Source organism: Pleurodeles waltl, chromosome 10 (genome assembly GCF_031143425.1).
Source record: "Pleurodeles waltl isolate 20211129_DDA chromosome 10, aPleWal1.hap1.20221129, whole genome shotgun sequence".
In the NCBI taxonomy this organism is placed as follows: Eukaryota; Metazoa; Chordata; class Amphibia; order Caudata; family Salamandridae; genus Pleurodeles; species Pleurodeles waltl.
In genome coordinates, this window is record NC_090449.1 from 377,888,605 (window position 1) to 377,908,110 (window position 19,506).

Here is a 19,506-nt window from a genome sequence, read left to right on the forward strand (position 1 = left end):
CCACCTCTTCTCTTGCCTATGCGGTTTTGTGTGATGGTTTGATAGCCTGCAGGAACGGCTTCATGCAACACTGGGGTCATGTCATATCCCAGCCATGATTCTGTTATGAATAATAAGTACGGTTCTGTGTCTGTAAGCAGGTCATAGATGTGGTGCTTGTTTTTTTAGCGTGATCGAGCATTTATGAGCTGGCAGTTTAGAAAAAGTGTGTTCGTTGCGGGGTTTTGTTTAGGAGAACGATGAGCAGTATATTTTGAGTTTGTAGCAGGTGTGTTGTTAGTTGTGATAACTGTGTGAGGGTCACAATAGTCTTGTTTTTCAATATAGATTTTCTCTTCCAGCAGGCTTAGGAGGCATTTTGTTGGGTCTGTATGTGTCGGTGGTGGACTTGGTGGCTGAGAGAGCATGAAGAGTGTACTTTTTTTATAGGGTAGCCTTATTATGTAATAGACAATGGGATGCAAAGTTGTTAAGATTGGCCTGTTATTTATTTTGTTTGTGTCTGTGGGTTAGGGGTGATAGAGGAGCATGTGGATCATAATGTATGGCTCTAAATTGTGCAATGGATGAGAGGCGGGTGAATGATTGTTGCTGTGTAGATGTTTGTGAAGAGTGAGACTGTAGGGGTAAACAATGGTCAGGATTTGTTTTTTTGTGTAGTCATGAGGGTGAGAGTGAATGTGACGGAAAGTATAATGAAAGTTTGATGTGCTGAAGTGTGTGGTCTGTATTGTTTTTGTGGAATTGTGAGGGGATATTGATGTAGTGGTTTTCTGTGAAGTATTTGTATGTGAATTAGTGCTGGTGAGTGGTATTTGAGAATTACAGGGGGTGTTGACGTGTTTTGGAGATGAGTGTATGATGTGTGTAAGAGGGGATAGATGTGTGTCAGGGAGTTTGTTTTAGTTGTCATGACTGGAAGAGGTAATATGTGTGGAGGAGTGGAATGTGAGGATTGTATGCTTGTGTGTAATTGGTGAAGAGAAGGGAAGGGTGTTTGTAGATGGTGTGTTGGAAGGCTGGGTTTAGGTATTGTCATGATAAAAGGGGGTCTGTTTGGAGCAAATAGAGGATAGGCTGCTGGTTTGTATGAACAGGGAGTGTGTATCTGGATGGCTAAAAGTAGTGTATAATGTGGTTTTGTGTTGTGTGGGCGATGGCAGGTTGTGTTAGTGGGAATGGAGAGACTTGTCTTTGCTGTGAGAATGAAAGTGTTTTACTGTTGTAGTTGTGGTGGATATGTGTTTAGGTGTGGTATGTAGGGTTTTGTTTTGGTTGGTAGGACATTGCAATCTGTCTGAGGTCAGTTTGTGATACAGGAGTTGGATGTCTTTGCTGATAATGTGTTTGCATGTTGATGGATGTGTAGGGAGTAAGTTCCTTTCTGCTAAATGGAAAATTGGGCAGCATTTCTGGCCCTAGGACCGAACAGTCCACAACAGGCCCAAACAGGCAAGTGCCCTTGTCCTCTCCGCCCGGACTGAGACACCCTGAGCCCTAGGCTTAAATAGCCCAATTGGGCAATAGAAACCTAGTCCTAACCCAAACCAATCTGATTTGTAACCCTAAATCTAACAACCAATGGGAGACCCAAGCCTATTCAGCAATCATAACCCTAATCCTGACAACCAATCACAACCCCAACCCTATAACCAGAAACAAATAGGAATCTCAATCCTAGTACCAATCACAACTGTCAACCCTAAAAACCAGGAGCCAAAAGGAATTTCAAACCTAGTACCAATCACCAACCCAACCCTAAAAACCGGGAGACAATAGAAATCTCAACCCTAGTAAAAATCACAAACCCAACCCAAAAAACCAGGAGCCAATACAAATCTCAGCCCTGTTACCAATCACAACCCCAACCCTAAAAACACAGTGCCAATAGGAATCTCAACCCTAATACTAATCCCAACCCCAACCTTAAAAACCAGGAGCCAATAGGAATCTCAACCCTAGTACCAATCACAAACCCAACCCTGGAAACCAGGAGCCAATGGGAATCTCAATCCTAGTACCAATCACAACCCCAACCCTACAAACCAGGAGCCTATAGGAATCTCAACCCTAGTACCAATCACAACCCCAGCCCTAAAAACAAGGAGCCAATAGGAATCTCAATCCTAATACCAATCACAACCCCAGTCCTACAAACCAGGATCCAAGAGGAATCTCAACCAATCACAACCCCAGCCCTAAAAACAAGGAGCCAATAGGAATCTCAATCCTAATACCAATCACAACTCTAACCCTAAAAACCAGGATCCAATAGAAAGACCAACCCCAACAACCTATCACAACACCATATGCAACAACCAATAGAAACCTATATAAAGGCCAAGTTAACTGAAGCCTCAACCCGTGTGGGAAGGGAGGAGGGAGCTATTGCTTTATTCAGAATCTCCTTGGATACAGGCAGGCTGAATCCATACTTCCAAGCTAGTAGAGTCTACTTTCCAGATTAGGGAGAGATTGTAAAAAACACTGAAATACTGCTTGTCACACACTCAGAAATTTGGCTTTTTCTTCGGCAAAACAGGTGATGCAGACAATTTCCAAACACAATTTAAATCACAGAAACTGATTAAGCAGTCTCCTAAACACACTCTGGTTAGCCACTGAGGGGTATGTAGCCTTTTTTACTTTAAAAAGAAGTGGCAGGGGGCTTTATGCAGTCTTTTGCCAAAATCTAGGATGGAAATTTCAAACAGTCATTACTAAAAAGCAGCACTTTAAAAGGCCAAGCAGCCTGAAACACTGAGAGTCTACAGTAAATTAGGCACGGGTAGCAGGATGAAACACTTTTAAACAAATAATAAGATTTATTTTTTAAATTCTGGGGCTCCTTACCGAAGTCTTCTAGGAATCCTTGATCACTGGGCTGTATTAGAGTGTAGGGAAAAAGCTGAGCTCACAAAATGGATTTGTAACACACTTTATACTCTCCTAGTGGCCTGATACATCTCAGCGGCTGTCCATGTTTCTGGCTCCATAATGTACAAGATTTGTTCCCAGTTGGACAGAGCAGGCAAAAACAAACAAAACCAAAAACTTAAATGGCGATTTGGTCTTTCTATGTGTCCTGCAGAATGTAGCACACATAGAAAGAGCAACAAAGAAGGAGAGAAAGCATTTCTCCTTGTTGAGCCATGCTAACGCCACCCCTGGGGTGTCGTTAGATTTTGTCGCTGCCTAAGGTTTAAGAAAACTCATCAATCTGAAGCAGCGTCAAAATGGAATGGGTATTGCTGTGGCTTGCCCACAGCAACACCTATTGCACACCCCTTCAATGTAAAATGGTGCATTTGAATGGACAGTATTTACAAGGAAGGTAGTGTAAAGCCACAAAAAGAAGCTGAATGCCACCTTGTAAATACGGCACAGGGCATTGCACCACCAGAACGTCATGAAAAGTGACGCTCTGGTGGTGCTAGTGGCTCTTAAATATGCTCATATAACAATGATATGTATATATACATATATATACATATCATTGTTATTTAATATAGTTGCGGATCACATGACCTTTGAGTGTACTTACAGTATAATGCACAGAATTATTCAATCATATTTCAATAATGATCTATTCAGTAAGTCAATGGGAAATACCTTGTAGTCCTCCAGTCTCATGAATGGTGATTACATTATTACCAACAAGACCCATATCATCCAAACATGATGTTTCAAAAGATGCAGCTTATCTGTTTCATGTGAATAAACAGCAAGGGTCATAGAGATCATTCTCTGATTGAGTTTGGTTGTTATGTCTCCACCTCGGTTCTCCATTTTCACCACCTTTTTTACTTCCCACATTATCTCCTTGACAATGGGATTATTCTCCAAAAATGTTCAACCTGTGGTGCCCCTTCCATTTTGCATCTCACCTGCTTGTTTTTTGGCAAATCCTCTGCTTGACCATTTGTGAAGTTTGTTCTACGTATACCAGGTTGCAAGGACACTAAGGGCCAGATGTACCAAAGGATTTTACCCATTCTGTGTCTATGGGAAAAAGCTTTTGTACATATGGCCCTAAATATAAATAGCATTTCTTGTTTTTCAGTTGGAGAAAGATCTGAGTTTGTATTCTTTTGACCCAGTCACAAACACGTTAGTGTTAGTTGTGAACTTGCATGCCTGGCAGTTGCTACATCTTTAGTGGCACAGTAGCTCTGGCTGATTCCAAAGTGATCAATTTGTGGTGTGGGAGAGGGGAACACCCTGTGTGCCCTTATAACATGGTCCTTTCTATTTTTGGTAAGTTTTTATGGAAAAATGAAGGAGGCTGGCTGTTAGTTTCTTCCACCAGGTACCAATGTCTTTAGATAATTTTCTGTACATGGTTGCTCACTTTCTTAAATGTGCTGACCATCACTATCCGATCTTTATCGTCATCCACCATGGAAATTCTGTCAGTGTCCCTAGTCAGAATAACCTCAGTGGTTATCTGACTCCTGCCGGGCTACAGGTGGAATCCTCCAGCCTGGCAGGCCATAGTAAAGCAGCGGGATGGGCGGGGGCATGGCAGTTTGGCAGTGGCCAAACCACTGCAGTCGTAATATGGCGGTCTGCACTGACCGGTCCTGTAGTGGTGAAATCTCCACAGCAGCCCTGGCGGTCCAGGGCCTTTATTCAGATTTATACAAATAATCTAAAAAACATAGCACAAGCTGATGAATACAAATAAGAAGCTTGCATACAGCCATCATAAAATATTATAGATGTGAATTGTGTGCATAAAAGTAATAATAAATATACACACATAATTGTGGATTCAAAACATTAAAACTCATGCATGATCAATACGAAATGGTATAAGTGCAGTTTGAATTGTGTATGTTTTAGGTGCTACTCAAAATTTATACAAAAGCAGATTAAAAAATAAAACAGTGCTATTAATCATGGCGAATCAATTGTGTATTAGACATTCAAGTAAATAAAAGGTCTCAAACAAGCCAGTTCTTATTTCTAACCAGATAAAGAACCATACTCACTGATTTGTTAGGTGGTCTGCATTGTTTATGAAGATGCCAAGACATATCCTTACTTATTCTACCTCGTAGCTCAGCTTTTCTAGATGATTCAATGTTTTATGCCTTCCTATTGCGTCCTTGATATGTCAGAATAACATTAAACGGTCAAATTTCTGAGGAAATCAATGGCCATCTGATGGTGAAAAAAAAACCTGTGTTAGGAATAACTGCTAAAGAACTCTTGATCTAATGTCTTTATAAAATTTACAAAATAGCATAAAATGCATTGTAGATTCCCGGGTTCTTTTGTCACATGGACACATAGGAAGATTTGAGGACTAAGCCTTTGATTTAGGCAATGCAACATTATGAAGGAGCAACTGAAGATGCAATCTAGTCAGATAAAATCTATCATTTATGAGGTAACCTTGTATCCCATGTTTTATCAGGCACTTACACTAACTCTCCACTGTGGACTTAGGGCCTGACTGGTGCTAACATTTCATAAATCAGGCTCTTAGTTCTTTCATGAACTCCTCTATGGACTTCCCTTTTCCCCAAGAAGATGCTTTTTAATTCATTCTTATTAAATTGCAGAATGCTTCTGGGATCGCTGACACCACCATTTTACTCTAATTCCTGCAGTAAACCATTTATATGCCGAAACCAAGGAACGTTTCCATACTAAACAAGTTATAAACAATCCCTTCTTATGTCTTTTGTAAATTTAGTACCTGACTTACTCCAGATCCTGTGACATTTAGTCATGCCGCTAAGATGTGTATGATCTTTACAATTTCTCTAATGGGGTTTGTTCCAATCTTATTTGCAAATCTAAAGATCGCATCACAGGCCCTAAAACATTTTAGATTTGGTGTTTGTCGATGGAGTCCCCATTGCCCATCCTGTGAGAATAAGATATCCAAATAATTAAAAGCCTCTTTTAATTTTTCGCCATTTGCAAATTGTCTTACCCTTCTTTCTCCCCTCTCCACAAACCATAGTGTATGTTTTACTAAGATTAAGTTTTAAGCATCTGCCCTACATAAAAAATACAAAATTATCAATTAAAAGCTGAAGGCCAATCGCTGTCCAAGATAGCATCACCACATCATATGCATATAATAAAATTAGGGTAGCACAGAAACCTATTTTTGGTGTATCTGCATTTAACCTTCAAAGCAGGGTGTTGACTCCGTTAAAATATAGTGAAAATAAAAATGGGGGCAAAACCCATTTCTGCCTAAAGCCTTTTGTTACCCTAAACTTATCTGGGCAATCCCCATTTTTACCAAAACACGTATTGAAGTACAGCTGAGAGAGGTGGCTTGTAATATCAACAGGGGCACCAATTTCAACGACAGTCTACCACAGTTTAGCATAATTCACTAAGTCTAAAGCACTGCTCTGGTCTCCATAGCAGAGATGGACGTGTCCCTGGCGTGGCACTGTGTAATTGGTAATTCAGCCAGTCAGTCCACTTTATTTTGGTAAAAAATATACCATAAAAGCACAATACAAAATGTTTAAAAGGGATGAAACATAAAAACATTGACCTTTAAAATATAACTTTAAAATACAATGAGAGCTTAAAACAAAGCAAGATATGTATGGGTGTAAATAACAGTGGCTACTATACAGTGGTGCGTAGACTAGGATATATTGTTAATCGTACAATATGACGCACCAACTATGGGATTACATCGCCCACTACCGATGTGCGTAGGGCAAATTTACCTTTTAAGATTCCAAGTCGAAGATGCCAAATGGATTTGAAAATTTTTGCCAGGCAACATGCCAATAGGACAGATGGATCTGATTTGAGTATCCTTAAAACTGGTAAGTAGTTCCTGAAGCCCATAAATTTACATAAGGGAATAATCCAGCGAGCCCTTTGTATGGTATACGCGGGGCATTGGTAAAGAACATGGGTGATAGATTCTTCATTCCTGCAACCCATTGGGCATAACTTGGACTTGTTAGCTGAATTGGGCCAATTATAGGTTAAACTACACAAGGGAAGGGACTCTATTCTAAATCTGATATACAAAGCATGTGCAAATGGAGAGAGTATTATGTCCATGTAATGCTCAAACTCATAATGGCATTTGGTTTGTAGAAAGTTGCCACACATGGTAGAAAGAGGAGCTATTTCCAAATACGATGTTTGGACATTTAACCAGTAAGTGTCCTTCAAGATCTAGGTGACATTTTTCAGAATGGAAAAAGGCTCTGTCCAGTAGTTCTCAAGCCCAAGGATGGAAAAGAACCGCTCCACATAAGTGCACCACTTAATTTTAGCAGTGGAGCGGTTCCTCACCAGATTACTCAGCCAATTCTATAAGGGGTGAGGGAGTCTGATGACCAAATCTGGATCCAATACAAAAGTGGCCTTAGGGCGGCGATATGGCTAATGGAAAAAAGGTTTAGATCCATTCGAATTGGCAAAGTTGGAGTGCTAGTGGGGACCCTTAACAACATCTTTAAGAAGGAGTTTTCCACTTTTTATAAATCCTCCAGATTACAACAGCCCCATAATTCAGCTCTGCATAGGCCCCCCCCCCTTGCTTGAGATTTCTATATTTCTATGGCGAGGGTAATGGCAAATCTGGGGGACCTGGTTGCAAATCTTACAATCCCGCCCACCCTTTGTTTCAAGCACATCGATGATTTTTGCAAGTGGGCGTGCCATTTATGGGAATCTTCTAGTTTTAACCCTAGATAGTCAAAGGCGCCCACTTTTTCCAATGTAACACCCTCCAAGCAGATACAACTCCTAATTTTGTGCCTTGTGTCCCCAAGTACCATGTATTTAGTTTTGGTAGAGTTAATTTCTAAGCCATGGTCTTTGCAAAAGGTCACATACATCAAGAGCAAGTTGGAAAGGCCGGTCGCCGTTTGTGAAATTAACAAAGTGTTTCCAGCAAATAACAGACATGGGATCTTTTGCCCTCCCAGTCTAGGGGCGTCATTGGAACATTTCAAAAGATATGGGATGCATGCATTTATTAATAAAAGAAAGAGTGTGGGAGCCAGCACACATCCCTGCCTCACGCCGCGATGTGTGGGAATCTCCGATGTTAGTTCACCTTTCGGGCCCCAACGGATTTTGACGCAATTTGCCAGTATAGAGGTCTCTAATTCTGTTTATCATAGAACCGGGAACCCCCGCTCTGCTCATGACTTCCCATAGCTTTTGGCGTGGGACAAAATCAAACGCAGATTTAGAATCTACGAATGCCACAAAAAGATGACCTGCATCCAAATGACTGTTTTCCATTTAATTGAGAGAAAGTGAAATGCCTGATCAATTGTGCTTATTTTGTCTCTAAACCACGCCTGGAGATGGCTAAGCGCTTGGTTATCTTCTATCCTTTTTTTTTAGCCTACTTAATAATTGATGACAATAGATTTTTTTTAAATTGTTTAAGAGGCTGATGGGTCTATAATTCCCTGGAATTCCCCTCTCCTCCTTTTTATGTATGGGCACAATAGTTACTTCCTTCCATGACCGGGGATAAAATCTGCTTGCCAATACAGCTTTTGAGACCCTGTTCACATACGGGCCCCATTTAGTCAAGTCTGATTCGCACATATCCGAGGGAATACCATCTGGCCCTGGTTCCTTCCCTAATTTTTGGGCTGTAATGGCAAGCTCTGATTCTTTCAATGAGAAGGGTGTCAGGGTAGTCGGAGACAAATCTAAGTGTGATAATTCCCCATGGCTTACAGATTCGAGGTCAAATGAGGAGCCATACAATTCCCTGAAATGGGTAAGCCAGACTTTAGGGGGGATGTAGCACTCTGGCTTTGATGCTTGATTTCAGTCCTTTCGGGCTACCAGGGACCAGAAGCATTTAGGGGCATATTTATACTCCGTTTGCGCCGGAATTGCATCGTTTTTTTTGACGTAATTCCGACGCAAAACTAACTCCATATTTATACTTTGGCGTTAGACGCGTCTAGCGCCAAAGTCCATGGAGTTTGCGTCATTTTTTAGCGTGGACACCTACTTTGCGTTAATTATACGAAGGTAGGCGTTCCCATCTAAAAAATCGACTCCGAGGCATGTGCGTCGGATTTATACTCCCGGGCAAAATTCACGCCCGGGAGTGGGCGGGTCAAAAAAATGACGTACGCCCGCTTTTGCGCCGTTTTTTAGTGCCTGCAAAAGGCAGGCGTTAAGGGACCTGTGGGCTCTGAAGGAGCCCAGAGGTGCCCTCCCATGCCCCCAGGGACACCCCCTGTCACCCTTGCCCACCCCAGGAGGACACCCAAGGCTGGAGGGACCCATCCCAGGGACATTAAGGTAAGTTCAGGTAAGTTTTTTTAAAAAACATTTTTGTGGCATAGGGGGGCCTGATTTTTGCCCCCCTACATGCCACTATGCCCAATGACCATGCCCAGGGGACAGAAGTCCCCTGGGCATGGCCATTGGGCAAGGGGGCATGACTCCTGTCTTTGCTAAGACAGGAGTCATTTCTATGGGGGTTGGGAGTGAAAATAAAATGGCGCAAATCGGGTTGAGGCGAAAAAATTGCCTCAACCTGACTTGCCCCATTTCTTGACGCCCAAGCCCCATATCCCCCTACGCCGGCGCTGCCTGGTGTACGTCGTTTTTTTTAACGCACACCAGACGGCGCCGGCGGCTAACACCGGCTAACGTCATTCAATAAATACGGCGCCCGCATGGCACTTCAGAATGGCGTTAGCCGGCGCTAATTTTTTGGACGCAAAACTGCGTTAGCGCAGTTTTGCGTCAAAAAGTATAAATATGGGCCTTAGAGTCTGAAAGCCTGGCATCCTGGGCCAAATCTCTCCATAATGCCTCTTCCCAGTCGTTTTTACAATACTTACACACAGAAGCATAGTTACGTCTGGCCTTGGCTATTTCATCCTTATCCTTTGTTCTTAATGCTTCTATCAGGAAGCTATTAGTCTTTCTACATCTCTTGTCAAACCACTTGATATTAGAGTTGGATGATTGATGAACTGTTTCCCTAACAGAATTAAAGAATAGGTTTTTAAGATTTGAAAAAGGATCCAAATGTGAGGTCATAACCTCAAGTGAGGTAAGTGAAGAATGATCAACAAAGAGCTGATGACTAGAAACCAAAGCACATAGTTTGCCCCATAAATTATTAGAGTTCTGAAAAGATTCCCATCTCACCACACGCTTATTATTAGACACCTTCAGGACATTGGTGAGTTCAAGATCAGGAAAAGGCACAGCACCTAGAAAAAACTGCCTGTCATATACTACTAGAAGAGGAGCGTGGTCACTGGTGTACTGATTTCCCACTCTCACATCTTTTAAGTAATGCCAAACCCTCAGATCGAAAAGGACAAAGTCCAGGATGCTGCAATAAGACCCCCTAAAGATAGCTAGACTAGCAGGGGTATCTGCAGGAAAACGCCCTTTACCAGGGCAAAGGCCATGGAGTATCATAAGGTCTATTATCTGCAGAGCCCTATTGCTAACTTTAGCGGGGTTTATCTGGGCAGAATGGGGAGGGATATTCCATATGCGGTCTTCAGTCTGCGTGGCCTCAGCAAAAGCAGGATTAGGCTCAATTGGGACATTAAAGTCCCCGGCTATGTCAATGTGGTACGTTGAATAGAGATCCGATACAATGGAATTCAAAAGCTCTATAGTAGGGGACAGCTGATGAGAAGGATCCAGTCTATTATAAATATTTATGCACAAGACAGGGGGGCCCAGGTTTGGCTGTATAACTATAGCCAAGATGTTGGGGGAGTCTACATGTAGTTCTTTAACTCTACCCACCTCCGTCATTCTTACCCAAGTGGTGAGGCCCCCTGCTGCTCTGCCAGCGGGCGACAGTTTAGATTTTTTTTTAAAGGAGCTAAACCCCTGCCTATGCGTGCTGTGAGTGGCCAAAGTTTCTTGAAACATACAAAAATTGAAGTCATCGACAATGGCCCCCCAATTGGTATCAGCTAATTTGCTGCAAATGCCAGCCACATTCCAGGACAAAAACTTCGCTAGTGAGCAATCAATAGAGCAATTAGATTCATAAGAAATAACAGCAGGATGGGGCATATTAGAGTGCTCGACAGAGTTTATGGTTGTTACAATACCATTGGGAAAGGGTGGCAACCTCCATGAAGGGACATCTTCTAAGATTGGAGAGTTATTAGAAGATGGTGAGGCAGCTCGGCAAAGATTATTATTGATATTGTGAAGGACGAATGAATGTAGTCAATCAGTGTCAGAGGTGTTCCCCACAGACTCAACTTCACATACATTTTTTGTTTTAAGAACATGTCCTGGTCCTTCATCAAAGCTGGACCGGTTATTTCCACGTTGCAGACAGAGTGCCCCAGGCGCCTATTCAGCTTTGTGGAGACCAAGGTCGACAAAAGTTTCGGTCTCACAGTGCCAGTGACAGGCCAAGCATCGCTAAGAAAGATAGCAGTTTCCTTCCGTGAGTAATTGCGTGCTTCCATGTGCAGCAAACCCTTTACTAAGTGATGGCTGGTAAGATTAAGTTTTATGACATCCTGATCTCCAGATTTGCTGCTTAGATGGTCGGCTGATAGTATATCCAAATGGATAATTGAGCCACAACGTTTGATGTAGCCGATACGAGACTTTATTAATAAGCGAGGATTTATCCTCCCGAGATCTCAGGGGTAAAGGAGGGCCATTACACATATAAATCTAGTGGCTGCTGTTGGAATGTGGGTGGTGGCCGTGCGCTGATGCTTTGTCCCCTTCTAGATCGATGCGAGAATAGGGTTTCCCTGTGGAATGTGTGGTACTTTCAGGATTAGTAACAGGAGTTCCCTGATGATGTGTGGGCTTTATGTTGCCCAGAAAGTCGTAAGAACTTGGCAAAAGTCCGAAAGTTGAACAATGGTCGGTATTCAGTGGGGCTTCCTCAGTTTCATGAGAGCAGGAGGAATCTCTCCTCAAAGCAATAGATCTAAAAGAGTTGAGGATTTCTAGGATTAGAGTTTTCAGCTCTCCCACTTCATTCTTCAAACTGATCACCAGGGGAGTTAGGTCCCCTTGCAAAGAAATGCTTGCGGATTTATATGGAATTTGTCTAACATGAAATGGTGACAGGGTAGTACTTGTTTGGAAATAATCCAAGTCCTGTGTCTCCAATGGCGAAAAGCGGTTGGAGCAAGGAATTTGATGGATGACCGCTTCTATTTGTGGAGCTTCAGATATAGTTTCAATTGCAGGAGGTATGGAGGGACTAACATTCGTGGGGGCGCCTTGGATAGCCGACTCCTGATGGCAAGCATTGATAGATTGTGTGCCGCTATTAATGTGTAGTCCGGCGGTAAGAAACAGGATAAGGGTTCCCGTCCTCAGCCCTTTCTGCAAATTTCTCTCTTTCTTGCTTAAGATCAATTCCACCTCTTCAATTAAAGTATCAATCTCATTGGTTACACAGTTTGATAGGGGTTGCATGGGTTTGAGAAGTTTAGGAATCTTCGGTTGGGCAGAACCCGTAACGGGACTGCCCCTCGCCTTACGCTTCCCCATTGTAAATGAGAGTGAGCAGCTGTAGGAGGCTGGCCTGGTTTGTAGTGGGTACCAAAGGTACTTACACCTTGTGCCAGGTCCAGTTACCCGTTATTAGTAGTGTTCTAGCAGCTTAGGCTGATAGAGGTAGCTATAGCAGAGCAGCTTAGGCTGAACTAGGAGACATGCAAAGCTCCTACTATACGACTTATATCATATAGCACTATGGCCCTCATTCTGACCTTGGCGGTCTTTTCGCGAGACCGCCGAGTTACCGCCGCGGTGAAGACCGCCGACCGCGGCGGTATGCCGCTGTGCGCATTCCGACCGCTGGGAGCGTTCCGCCGGGAAACCGCCAGCAGCCACACTGGCGGTCGGCGGAAAAGTGGAGACTGGTCAACCTCCACCGCCACGCCAGCAGAACACCGCCCACAGAATTACGACCCACATATCTGTGTGGCGGTCTTCTGTTGGCGGTGTTCTGTTGGCGGTCACCTCCCCATGGCTCCCGTCGCCTCCCGGAGGACCAACACACAAGGTGAGTTGACCGTCCGTGAGGGGAGGGGGAGGGGGGGTGTTGTGTGATGTGGGCGTGCATGGGGGTGTGCGTGTGAGTGTGTAGAGGGGGTGTGTGAGTGCGTGTATGCGGGCGGGGGGTGCTGCTGTGTCTATGGGTAATGTCTGCTGTTCGGCAGGTGCGCATGTCTGCATGTATGTGTGCGGGTATGTGTCCCCGTTGTGTATGTGTGTGTAGGGGGTGTGTATATGTGCATGTTGGGGGTGTGTGCATGTCGGGGTGCATGTATGTGCATGTTGGGGTGGGGGTGGGGAGGGGGTTCGTACCACCTCTGGGGGGTTGCAGGGGGGTGGAGGGTGTGGGGGGAGGACTCGGGTGGGTAGTGGGGGGTGGGGGAGACCCCTATCAGTGCCAGGGAAGGAATTCCCTGGCCCCGATAGTGCTTACCGCCATGGTTCGCATGGCGGTTCCCGACCGCAAGAAACCGCAGCGGTAGGCAGGGTCATGATACCGTTGGCGGTCGGAGTGGGGAAGTGGCGGTCGGTCGCGGCGGTGACCGCCGCGGTCAGAATGCCATTTTTAATACCGCAAGTCTGTTCGCGGTCCGACCGCCGCATCTCCGCCGACCGCCAAGGTCAGAATGAGGGCCTATATCATAAGAAACACAATACTCAGAGTTACTAAAAATAAAGATATTTTATTTTAGTGACAATATGCCAAAAGTATCTCAGATGATATACTCCCTTAGGATGTAAGTAAAATACACAAAATATACACACAGACCAAAATCAGGTAAGTAAAACACTTAGAAAAGTAGTGTAAACACTATAGAACACAATAGAATGCAACAGGAGACAATAGGCCTAGGGGCAACACAAACCATATACTCCAAAAGTGAAATGCGAACCACGAATGGACCCCACACCTAGTGTAGTGTGTAGAGGGTCGCTGGGAGTGTAAGAAAATACTAAGGGTGTCCCAGCTACCCCACCCCAAGACCCTGAAAAGTAGGAGTAAAGTTACCCTACTACCCCAGAAAGACAGTAAAGTCGAGATAGGGGATTCTGCAAAGACAACAACTGACTGCAAAGCACTGAAGATGGATTCCTGGACCTGGGGACCAGCAAAGGAAGGGGACCAAGTCCAAGAGTCACGTAAGTGTCCAGGGGGGGGGGCAGGAGCCCACTAAACCCCAGATGAAGGTGCAAAAGGACTGCCTCTTGGTGGAAGAAGCCAAAGATTCCTCAACAACGGAAGGCGCCAGGAACTTTTCCTTTGGTAAGAAGATGTCCCACCGTATGCTGGAGGATGCAGAGTTGTTTCCATGCAGAAAGACCACAAACAAGCCATGCTAGCTGCAAGAGTAACAGTTTAAGATAATGGGTGCTGCCAGGGCCCAGGAAGGACCAAAAAGTCGCCCCTCGGAGGAGGAGACAGAGGGGGTGCTCAGCAACAGAAAGAGCCCATGCAGAAGCAGGCAGCACCCGCAGAAGCACTTGAACAGGCGTTCAAGAAATCTGAGCATGGTGGTCATCTCAGCACAACAAAAGAGGGTCCCACGAAGTTGAAGGTCAACTCAGAAAATTGGGCAATGCCGGACGGAGTGTCGGGAACCTAGGCTGTACTGTGCATGAAGGAAGTCTTGCAAAAGTGCAGAAAAGCCTTAGCAGCTGCAGTACATGCAGTACACAGGATCACTGTCTGGCGTGGGGAGGCAAGGACTTACCTCCACCAAAATTAGACAGAAGGACCACTGGACTGTCGGGGTCACTTGGATCCAGCTCCTGTGTTCCAGGGACCGTGCTCGTCAAGATGAGAGGGGACCCAGAGGACCGGTAATATAGAAATTTGGTGCCTGCGGTAGCAGGGGGAGGATTCCATCGACCCACTGGAGATTTCTTCTTGGCTTCTAGAGCAGGGTGAAGGCAGACAGCCCTCAGAGCAATGCATGGACACCACTCACAGACCAGCATGGACACCTATCTCTAAAGCTTGCACACTAGAGACAATCAGCTAGCCCACCAAATAACAACTCACACAAGGCAAAGCTGCCAGAGCAATCACAACCATAGAGGGCAACACACCCATGCACAGTATGTCACACACAGAAACAATAACACTCCATTTACATCCCCACAGGTACCCCAGTGAATGTCACCAGAGAGGAGGTGCCACCAACATCCAGTCCCCCCCCTCAGAAGAGGCCCACAGTGATGACAGTAGCTCTTCTCGCCTGGATCTGGATGACCAAACTGGCCCATCAGGGTCCCCCGGACAGTCGGTTACCCAGGCACACTCGCACACCACCACAGAGCCTCCCCCCTCAGGAAACACCACCACTGCACCCACCCAGCGGGCCCATACCTCTGCTCCCAGCACACATCAATCAGCAGTGTGTCCACCACTACTGGGACCCCAGGGTACACCACAAACCCAGGACAATCAGGGACCTGGGGCCATTGGCAGTGGGCACACAGTTCAGGGAACAGAGGCACAGGACAATAGGGAAGCTTGGAGGACTACTGTGTGACAGGTGGAGGACAGGCCCAGGGAACCGACCCTCCAGGAGGGACTCACCACGATCGTGGGAGCATACCAACATTCCCAGGATACGCTGGGTCAGATCATGGAGAAGTTGCAGGAGAACATGCGGCTGCAGGAGGAACAGTACCTGGGGATCAGGGAAGACTTGAAGGCCGATAACTTCACCCTGGCCTCCTTTGCAGGGGTGCTGCCAGACATTACTAACACTATGAGGGAGGCAGTGACACAACAGCGGGCCCCTGACACTAGCCAGGACACTGAACAGCCCTCCACCTCCACTGCCGCTAGTGGACAGGATACCCCGCCACAGGACCAACAGGCCACCAGCACTCCTTCCCCTGCAGAAGGAGAATCACCCTGCAAACCTTCCCTGTGATCCAGGCAGAAGCCAGAGACTATTGCCAAGACACCCGCAAGGAAATAAGACTCTCCTGATTGTCACCGTTGTGTCCCACTCAGTCAACCTGTCCACCTTGAACTGCCATTGCTCCCCTTCCTATGCCCCCTTGGACAATGAACCTGTGATACTAATAGACCAGATTCTAACCTGGACTTTCCTCCATCATCACCCCACCCCAGTGTACTACCCCCTCTTCTTCAGAGCACTGCAATAAACACACATGGAAAAAATAGAAGTATGGAGTATGTCAAATGATTTCAAAATGTATTCATTTAACAAGGTTAAAACATTGCAATTCAACTGTACAGTAATGTTAACATAGGAAAGACCTATAGTTGGCTGCACGGAACACACCAGGAGCAATAGTGAGGGCACCAACATCTACAAAAAGAGATGCCAGAAGGTACAGTGAGTGGGCATATAAGTAGGAATTCACAGCCTGCCAGTGACAATGTGAAAACATAAACTGTTAATGGAAAGTGAAGTTAGACTGTCTTGCCTGTGTCTCATTGGAAGTATTGACGAATGACTGCACTTCTGTTGTCCTCCTCCTTACCCTCTGCCTCCTCATCTTTACTGTCCACAGATTCGACTGCTGCCACATGGCCACCTCCAGCCTCCTCCTCCTTCAGAAAAGGCACATGGCGGCGCAAGGCAAGGTTATGCAACATACAGCATGCCACGATGATCTGGCAGACCTTCTTCGGTGAGTAGCGCAGGGATCCACTTGTTAGATGGAGGCACCGAAACCTAGCCTTCATGAGGCTGAACGTACATTCTATAATTCGTCTTGTTCACCCATGTGCCTCATTGTAACGTTCTTCTGCACTTGTCCTGGGATTCCTCACAGGGGTCAGTAGCCATGAGAGGTTGGGGTAACCAGAGTCACCTGCAAATATCGAGGGACAACTGTTAGACACACACTGACCCTTAGGGCCCACACCATAACCATACAGCTACATCCACTGGGTGGGAACCAGGGCTCACCTATTAGCCACACCCGGTGCCTCTGTAGTTGGCCCATCTCATTTGAGGTGCTGCTATTCCTAATGAAAAGGCATCATGCACAGATCCAGGCTACTTCATGGAGTGAAAACTCTTTCGATTTCTAAACACTTGTTCATTTTGCCGGGGGGGGAACAAATGGAATATGTGTCCCATCTATTGCCCCAATGATGTTGGGGATATGTCCCATTGCATAGAAGTCAGCTTTCACTGTGGCCAAACCCCCACCTGGGGGAAAACAGCGTAGCTGTACATGTGTTTAATCAGGACAGACAACACTCTGGTCAGCACATTTGAGAACATTGGCTGTGACATTCCTGCTGCCAAGCCCACTGTCACTTGAAATTAACCAGTTGCCAGGAAATGGAGTGCTCATAGCACTTGCACAAGAGGGGGGATCCCAGTGGGGTGACGGATACCAGATATCAGGTCAGGCTCCAAGTGGACACACAGCTCTGTGATTGTGGCCCTGTCAAGTCTATAGGTGAGGATGATGTGCCTGTCCTCCATTGTTGCCAAGTCCATCAGGGGTCTGTACACAGAGGGATGTCTCCATCTCCTATTCAGCCACAGCGGTTGCACTCTATGGGGCAAAGGACTGAGTAGTTGCTCATTATCTGTACATTCTATCCACTACAGAGCAATGCATTTTGTGATTCTTGCATTAATGTGGTGGGATATGTCCATAATGTGTATTTGTGTACTGTGACACAGTTAGGATCTAATCTAGGAAGAATAGGAATACATCACATACAAACAAACATAAGTTCAGAAATCCCAATACAAACATTTTAGGCTAGAGATAGTTGTAAACCAATGTAAGTAGTGAAAGGCTTCATACATGACATGTTAAAAAATGACAGACTGTGGGTTCAATAGAAAAGGCAGGACATATTTAGGACAAACAAACACTTATTACTTAGGAAACCTATACACATGCTGCATTGTTAAGTTAGCTGTGCTGAAACACACAAGAGGCCCAAGCCACATTAGAATGAGAGTTTTTTCTTCAAAGCTGCACCAACTGTTGCTTTCAAAATGTTCACTTAGCACGAACAGGGTGGAACAAAAGGGTGTATCTTGCCTTAGTGCAAGGATCCTAAAAACCACAAGTCATTCATATCGTGGTAAGTGGTAAGGGGAACTGTGTAAGGGTCAGATAAGTATTTGCACAAGGCAGGGCTCCCATGAGCAGCACGCAACATATAGGGCCTGATTCTAACTTTGGAGGACGGTGTTAAACCGTCCCAAAAGTGGCGGATATACCACCTACCGTATTACGAGTTCCATAGGATATAATGGACTCGTAATACGGTAGGTGGTATATCCGCCACTTTTGGGACGGTTTAACACCGTCCTCCAAAGTTAGAATCAGGCCCATAATCTCTTGTTGTGCAGAAAGATAGATATGGTGAGTGACGTCAGTGTAACTTACCCACCCATGAGGCCAACAAGTGCACGTGCTTCTTTCCAGAGGCACCTCTCCCTTATTATCTTATCTGTACTGCTTGTAGTTGCTTACGTCAATGATGAACTTTTGACCACAGTTTTTTATGGTTTTTACAGTATAAATGCTACTGGTGTGTGAACTGGAACTTTGAACTTCAGTCATGGCTCTATGTTGAGACTGCCTGTTGTTCCCAGCTGAAAATCGATTAAACATATATTGCTGTGTCAAATTGATTTGTCTTATTTTATTAACAGATTTCCCTCTAACAGATCCATGGCTGACCCCCCTCTGAAATGGCGTCCACCTGCCCTGTATGGAGGGACAGGTGGAAATGAGGTAATCCGCTGATATTGTGCGCCGTTGTGGGAGGCGGTTGCGAACCGCCGTGCAACTCCTCATTGGTTATCATTGGGCCTTATGGATTACAGTGACAAAGGTGATGTACGCCGACGGTGATGGTACGCACCACCGCGGACGTAACCGCCATTTTCTATCTGTTCACTCACTTGCTACCTGACCTTCAACAGGAGAGGACCTACACTGCATATGCTGATGTGACCTGTGTCTGGAACCAACCATGGCTTGTGTCACTGGCAAAAGGGCGGAGTTGGAGAGACTAGTGGATGGGGTCCTACCCCAGTACCAACTGCAGTATGGGCCTCCAGACCAACAGGTGAGAACACCGTGAGTACAATGCATAGGGCGTGAATGCATGGAGTGCTGTCCGTGCAGACCTCATGTGGGGGTGTGGATGGGCCCTGGGCAGCCTGCTGCATGTACGCTGAGCCATGTCTGTGATAATGGGAATGTGAAGGGGTATGGTGGGCCATGAGTGTAACAGACAGAATGATTTGACTTATACCTTTCATTGTGTGTATTTCCTCTGCAGGTCAGCGCCCATCAGGGTATATGGTGTGCCATCACCAAGGACGTGCGGACCCTGGGGGTCTATGGCAGGCGGAGCACCCACTGTCAGAAACGGTGGGAGGACCTGAGACGTTGGGCACGGAAGACTGCGGAGGCCCAGCTGGGGATAGCCTCCCAAAGAGGAAGGGGTGCCCATCGAACCCCGACCCCCCTGATGGCCTGCATACTGGTGGTGGCCTATCTGGAGCT